The sequence below is a fragment of the Talpa occidentalis genome, unplaced genomic scaffold, assembly GCF_014898055.3.
Source record: "Talpa occidentalis isolate TD23 unplaced genomic scaffold, MPIMG_talOcc4v2.1 talOcc4.17, whole genome shotgun sequence".
Taxonomy (NCBI): Eukaryota; Metazoa; Chordata; class Mammalia; order Eulipotyphla; family Talpidae; genus Talpa; species Talpa occidentalis.
The window spans coordinates 6,026,286-6,034,268 of record NW_023601754.1 but is presented as its reverse complement, the minus strand read 5'-3'; positions in this window follow the sequence as shown (position 1 = coordinate 6,034,268).

Genomic DNA, 7,983 nt, shown 5'->3' with positions numbered 1-7,983 from the left:
GTGAATTCTAATCCTGATGTTTTGTCTCACAGAAGTCCCGTTACTCTGGCATCAGGCATGAGAAAGTTGTCAAGAAGCAGAACAAGAAAACAACCAAAATTAGGGAAATTAACTCTTCTCAGGTTTCCTTTTTTAAAATGGGGCTAAATTTTCTGTCCAGTCATTGTGACCATTGGTGGAGGTACCTGTGCTCCTGGCAGGTGATAGGTCTTCTGTGTGATTGTTGACTTTAAAAAATATAGGAAACTCCTGATTAATACTGTTCCAGCAACCTCCTTCATCCCTCCATAGAATTTCTCCTTCCCAGTTGTGACATTTCAGAATTTGTACTTTAAATATCATCTCTAAAGAAAACAGAGGTTGGAGGGGTGGGTGTCTGACCTGTCGCCGTGGTGATGCCTGGAGCAGTTCCCGTGGGCTGCACAGCCACGCCCTGGACTCTAGAGGCAGTAACTGCTATTTTATGGTGTTCTTCACCCTGAAAGACCCGCAGATAACCACAAGGAGGCGAAGTATCGGTGTATACGCGCTCTGACTTGCCTGATGGGGCACAGATGGCTGGGAGGAGGCAGAGATGACAGGCCCAGAGCAGTGTTGCTGGGAGCAGGAGAAGCCGTAACTCCCGCTGTGGGGGGACAGTGCACCCTGCTGGTGCCAGGAGCCAGGCCGCAGTTCCTGCCTGAGCCCTGACCTGGAGGGAGAGGAGAGGCTGTGCTAAGACAGCGGGGGTCCGAGAGGCGGGAGTGTGGGGGTGGGGATGCCAGATCGGGGCCAGGCTTCTCCGCAGGAGACTTGGAGGTCACCAGGTTCTCTCCCCAACCTTCAGACAGGAGGCGCCTCACCGACCTTTCAAGTGCTTCTAATCTTAAAAAATTCCTGTGTGGGTCAAGTTAAATGATTTCCCAGTCCTGTTAACATTTAACTTGGTGTCCCATCTTTATTGTTTTCCTCAAACAGCTCAAGATAAGTCAGAGAACACTCAGATATTCTCATGTGGTGTTTTCGTGTAACATTTCGTTGAACCTGTTTGTTGCGTAGCCCTGGGTTCACATCAGCCGCCTCCATCTTCCTTGCCCCTCCCACCCCCGCCACAAACCCACCTCACACAGCTTTTTTAAAGAACTTTCTAGACAAAGTTTTCGAGAAGACAAGAAGTAGATGATAAGCATCTCTTTTGTTTTGGGAAGAATGCTTCCATTTAAAACTGTCCCTTTTTCAGGCAGTCGTTTATTTTAAAGAGTGGGGAACGCCTTGGTACATCTGTCAGCAGCCTGTGGCATGTTACATCTGTCCTTGATATTTAAAATATTTGGCACCATTTTACTGTGAATCCATTTTTGACCTACACAGAATCAGCTAACAAACGCTTGCCTGGAATAAAACCAGCATGGGGAGGAAACTAAACACTGCTCATTGTTCAAACTTTATAATGTGTATCAAGAAGGTATTTCAGACGGTCCAATTGACACTAAGTGGTTTCGTGTCCTGGAAACACACCCGGGAGGCTCCGTCCTCTCCAGCAGGCCCCGGGAGACGAGCGAACAGCGATGACCTGCTTCGCACTGCAGCAGCTGCCGGTTCTTGCGCAGGCTCTGCCCCCCTTGTCAGCCTTGCTCTTGACATTCCTCTTGCCATTTGTAAAAGCCTAAATCTGGGTTTCCCAAAGATGGTCATCATATCGTAGATGGCCAAGTGGGCTTGGAAAATGTAGGCCAATTCAAAATAGATTTTTATTTAAAGATTTATTTTTATGCATATAGGAAGTGGGATGTAGGCCAGAGGTGGTGGTGGGGGAGGGCAGTGAGAGGATTCGCCAGAGTCGGGCAGAGTGGGGAGCAGAACAGGTGGATCCACTGAAAGTCACTGCTGAGGGGAGCAGCGCCATGTGGGTCCCCTCCCTGGCCAGGGATCAAACTCAGGCCACAGTGGCTGCGGACTGCTTCATAGTGCTGAGACTTAACCCCTTGCGCCACCAGGGAGGCTCCCAAACAGATTTTTTGTTTTGATCTCGTCTACGGTGACTTCAGAAGGGCTCAAGTGTGGACTCTGCGAGCTGGCTGTGGCTGGACAACCTCCAGGTTCCACAGAACACCCTTCGAGAATGTTCACATGTAGGGTTTCTAAGGCTTTTTTATGCTCTGACCTGAGCACTCTGGCGACCTTGTGGCCTCTCCGTTTCCTCTCTTGCCCCGTTTCTCCTCTTCCTCACTGCCCCCACCTGCCCTAGGCAAATCTGCCTCTATAAATTGGGTTGGCCATGCTGGGACAGCCCTGGGAGGCTTTTCTCCCTGGAAGCAGGTTTCTTTTGTGAGTGCCATGGGTGGCAGTGCCCTGGGCACAAAGGGGAGTGCAGAAACACCTCCCTGCTGCAGGCCCCAAGTCCTCAGGGAGGCATCCCCAAATACAACCCCTCTACCAGATGGCTCCCACCCACACTTGGAACCACCAGCATTGAGCTGAACCGGAGCTGCTCCAACATAAAAGGGAAATGGTGGCCTAAAGCTCCAGCCCTGACACCTGGCCTGTCGCAGAGGGGTTCCCGGAGTCAGGTAGACGTGTGTTTGAGTCTTGGTTCTGGAACTTAACGGTTGCGTAATCGTAAATCCGTCACGTAACCTCTGGGAACCTCAGCATGGTCATCTGGAAAGTGATGGGGAGAATCTCGTCCGCCACAGAGGGAGGCGTTGCACGGAGACGCGTTCTGAGGGCCGCGCCTAGAGTGCAGGCGCTCCTGAAATGAACCAGCCTGGCCGGCGGGAGAGACAGCCCTTGGCTCTTGAAAGAGCATTAAGAATCGCCACTTTCGAGATGGGGGAGTAAGACCGGGGAGGAGATTTCTTGGCAAGGTCTTATGGAAAGGAGCAGTTGGACTGAGAATCCGGAATGGTTGCTGCTGCCTCTCCCCAACCTGCACGTGCCCCCGCCCGTGCACTGCTGAGCACCAGGTCTCAAATCCAAAGGAATAAATTGCTGGTTTACACTGTGAGCAAGAGAGCTATTTTAGGGCAGACAAGCTTTCAGCGAGCCATAAATTCCATCACCTGGGCAACTGCCTGATTTCTTGAGCAAGGCGGCTCTCTGCCATCTGCATGTGTGGGCATCTCAACACATGGCCGAGGTGTGTGGCCTCCCGGGGCCTCCTTCCTGCCTCTCAGCAGCCGTTGCCATCTTCCAAGGAACCATAGCTGAGTGGGCGACACTCGAGATGGCAGGGCCCTGCCCCTATAGAGCTGGGCGTCTTCTGGGAGCAGCGGATGAGCTAATAGATGTCCCCAACGCCAGCATCAGCTCCTCTGCTCAAAATAAAGGCCAATGTCTTTGCGGTGCGCTTCCTTTCCCCCAACGATTTGGCCTTAAAGCCTTGAAGTGGGCAGAGCATGTAGACTCCTGGGGCTGTGGCAGGCGCTGTGGTGACCCAGAATCCTAATTGTGGAACCCAAGCATGGGGACGAGAGTGCCTAATGGGGGAGGTGAGGGAGTGGCCTGGCACAGAGTGTTATCCAAAGCAGGGTGAAGAGGTTTGTGCGGGACACAGGGCATCAGAGCCCAGTGGGGTGAGGAGGGCAAACCCATGGCCTGACTCGATGTCTGCCCAAGTGGGGGTGAGGAGGCATCCACATGAGGTGTCAAATCCGAGTGGAGAGAAGTGAACTTCCACAGGAGACGGGTGGCCTGGTATGGGGTCATGTGATGAGGAGGGCCTCTGTGCGCGATGAAAGTAATGGTAGGGGTGGAGGGTAATTACATATGGCAGCCTGGGTCAAGGAAGTTAGTGGATGGAAGATAATAGGTTCTCAGTGCCAGAGAAGGGAATAAATGGAAAAACTAGACTATTGGGTTGGAGTTGAAGGGATCAGAGAGAACGTCTGGTTTCCAACATACATATATTGGCCTCCCTGGTGGCGCAAGGAGTTAAGGTGCAGTGCTATCAAGCTGTCTGCAGCCACTGCAGCACAGGTTTGATCCCCAGCCAGGGAGCGACCCACATGGCGCAGCAGACCTCTCCTGTCTCGCCCGCTGCTCCCCTCAACAGTGTATTTCAGTAGATCTGCCTGTTCTGCTCCCCACTCTGCCTCTGGTGAATCCTCTCACCCCCTCACCTCTGACCTGCACCCCAGCTATTGTATGCATACATAAAATAAATCTTTTAAAAAATGAAAAGTCCCTTGCATTTCATTGTTCAAGCTCACAGTGGCCCCACTACAGAGGAGATAAGACTAAATTATTAGATAAGACTAAATCAATACAGAGGCGATAAGACTTATTCATCCTTACTTTTTATTTTGCCCCAAGTGGGGTCAAGTCACTCCCCAGCATAAAGAACAAAGAGCAGCCCTGATGCAGAGAACTTGAGAATCTGCCCCCAGCCTGTCCAGCTTCTGCCCTTCACATACCTCTTACGGCCCCCCCACACTATCGCCCCCCACCCCTTTCTGAACGGGGACTCAGACTGCTCTTCCCTTTCAGAACCCACAGACCTTTCCATTAGGCAGCTTAAACTGGCTTCTCTTTCCAGATGCTCAGCCCTGCCTGGCCTGTTCAGAATGGTGGCAAAAATGAGCAAGTTTTCTGAGTGTCTCATCGCAGACCCAGTTCTGAATGCCTCACGATTTACAGACAGGGAAATGGAGGGCCACAGAGGCCCACTTCTTGTCCAAGGTTATACAGCCGGTGAATACGATCCTGTGTTCTGCAGATGGTTCCTTGCAGGTCTACTTCATGTCTGGCCCTAACCCGGGTCCCGAGGACACAGCAGAGATAAATGGCGCCCACTCTCTGGAAGGACTTCAGACGGATGGGTTCCCAGTGAGTCATAACAGTGCAACAAGTACTTTGATGCAAGAGACCGCGAAAGCCAGGGCAGGAGCACCTGATCCAGTCGGGGGACTAAGGAAGCGGATCCTGGATAAGTTAACATCAGCATAAGCCCCACAGGATGTGCACAGGAGGTAAGAGTTAGTCCTCCTCATGGTGCTTTTGAGGATTGAGTGAGTTAATATGTGAAGACCGAGCAGAGCTGTGTCTGGCATGTGGGATGGTGGGGGTAGGGGCAACAGGTGAGAGTATGAATTATGTCTTGACTTCATGGGATTCAGGACACCCAAGGGTGTGGGGTCATGTGAGCGGATGGACCAAAGTGGCTGATGCCCAGGAGAAAGGTCTGGAGGACAGAGGTCTGAGGAACACTGAACTCTTGGAGCCAAGCCATAAAGATGACTTAAAAAAGCAAACAGAGAAGTAGGAGGAAAACTATGCCAGCCTGGGGCCATATGGCAACCCCAGAGACTCGAGGGCAGAATTCCTTGCCGCAGGGTAAACTCCTACTTAGTCTTCAAAACCCATTTAGTTCCACGAAGCCTTCCCTACCCACTCCTGGCCTTGTAGTCCTTTTGAAACATATAGGAGCAGATTCCTGTCCCCCAACTTAAGACTAAAGATGGTACTTTCTGGGGCTGGTCCAGAGAGTCCCCGGGTGATTCCCGTGTTCACTAAAGTTTGAGAACCCCTGCGTTCTTGAGAGGAAAACCCCAGGATAGGATTCTCATTGGCTCAGCTCAAGTCCCATGTCACCCTGAGCCAGTCATGGGTAGAAGGGGTTATGATGTCACTCTGGGGTCAGGTGCCCATTCTTCCTGGGTGGGCATCGCTTGTCCAGGGAGGTGGGTGTAGGGAGTAGAAGAGGCACAGCCCAGGAGTGAGGCAGGGGGCTCTGTCTTTACAAGCAGGGGGATGGAGGCTAGGTAGACAGAAGCAAGTGTGTCCACTATGGTTCCACAGTTACCTTCCCCCCACACACAATTCATTTGGGGCACAGCATGTGGCCGAGAGCATGACATGGTTTGGGGATCAGCAAATGCTTGGCTTAGTTCTGTTGCCTCTGTTGCCTGAGGTTTATGTAGCTGGTGCAGTGGGCACCTGGCCCGGCATGGCGACCAGTACTGGGGGGGTGAAGGCAGTTCCCATATTTGCTTACAGCCACACCTTTCAGCCTCTTCCTCCAGAAAGCCGTCTCCCTTTCTCAGCCGTGGGAAGGGAAGGTGAGGGCAGCCAGGAGAACGCAGGCAGTACCGAGCGGGGTTCCAGGGTAGGCGAGATTCCGCTGGGGGCCCCAGCAGGCAGCACAGAGAGACTGGCTGGGCTGTTCTTGGTCGTAGAAACCAGAGGAATGTCCCACTGGAAAATCCCAGCGAGCACTATTTTTAGAGAAGTCTTGGAGAGCCTTTTTTTTGACTGAAGGGACAAGTTCCTTCAGAAGCAGTGGTTTACTGTAACCCCTGAGCCGCACCCGCCTGGAATTCACCCAGGCCCGGGACCTCCCTGTGGGCGGCGAGGAGTCCCGGTCAGTCTCCCCCTGCACAGTAGGAGCATCGGCTTCTTTCAAACCCAAAATGGGTTGTGTGTTTATTTTCACATCTCTGAGTCCAGATCCTTCAGGCTAAGGAATTTATTCTGCTACTTTTCTTTAAAATGCCCTTTAAACGTAGGGAGAATCAGGGCCTCCCTGGTGACGCAGGGTTAAAGTCTCAGCACTATCAAGCTATCACCAGCCACTGCAGCATGAGTTCGATCCCCGGCCAGGGAGGTGACCCACATGGCGCAGCAGACCTCTCCTGTCTCGCCCGCTGCTCCCCTCAGCAGTGGATTTCAGTCAGTCTGCCTGTTCTGCTCCCCACTCTGTCTCTGGCGAGTCCTCTCACCCCCCACACCTCTGGCCTGCACCCCAGTTCTTGTATGCATAAATAAATTTAAAAAATCTTTAACAACAACAACAAAATAAAAGGGGGAAATCATTTCAAACCAAGTTGTGAGTCTTGAAACATTAGCAATTTCTCGGGTGTTTGGTTCCTGTTTAATATGGATCATTATTAACAATAAACTAGATCAGCCTTCCCTGTATACTTCAGACTTAAATGTTCCACTTAACCACCACTGTTTATATTTTCCCGTTTGAGGCAGAAATCTCTAGGGCTCCTGCTAATGACTAAGCTTATTAAAAGTAGTAGATTAGATCCAGTGCTTAATGGAAGTTACAGGAAAAGCTGCTGCCACCCCCACCCTAATAGGGATTCACCAGGGAGAAGTCTCAGGAAGAAACAAAGTGTGGGGGGAACCCCTCTCTCCTCACCATCATTAGGCTCCGCCTCTAGGGACAGAATTAGCAGGAACCACAGTTTGGGCAGGGGGTGTTTTTGCTTCCAGCCCTTCATGGGATTTAGAACCTAAAGTCCTTGTAGAACCAACGCTTTGGAGATTAGATTGTGCCACTGAATCGGGATGGAGGGGAGCTCTTGTGAGGAGTCCCCTCGGCTTGGCAGTGGTTGCCTTTGGAGGGAGCTAAGCCAAGTTCTAAATGAGAGGCTGGGGGACTCGGGGAGAGCTGCACCTGAGCCAGGTGAACTGGAGAATCCTGGGAAAAGCCACATCTCAGGACACTATACACTGAGTAGCTCATAAGGGACGAGATCAGGAACTGAGCTAAGAATCAGCATTCTGGTCACGGGCAGGGCTGTCCCCCAGCAGCAGTGAATAAAGGGGCATCTGGCTTATTCATCCGTCTCCCCTGAGACCGATCGCCTTGAGTCAGCACTGGACATGTGCACCAGCCTCGGGAGCCCAGGAACCTGTCAGAGGGCTGCCCGCTTCTCTACCACTTGTCACTGTCATTTTGTCTTCAGCATTAGTGGACATCTGGAGGCACAGCTGCAGCCCTGTAGACTCACGATGTGTTCAGCCCTGAGGAAGGCACCGTCTACTGTGTTGCTTATAACTCCGTGGGATTCCCGGCAATACCCTGTGGAAATCTGTGAATTTCTGGTTAAAACCCAGAAGTAAACATTTTGAATCTGTCCCTGGTACTAAAAATAAACGTAGGCTAGTGTCCAGGATCAGAGGACAGTTAAGTACTGGGGGGTGGGGTGCGGGGGGAGCTTCCAAGTTTGCTTCCGCTCAGGCTTAGTGAAGCCAGAGAGAACATCCTAGAAG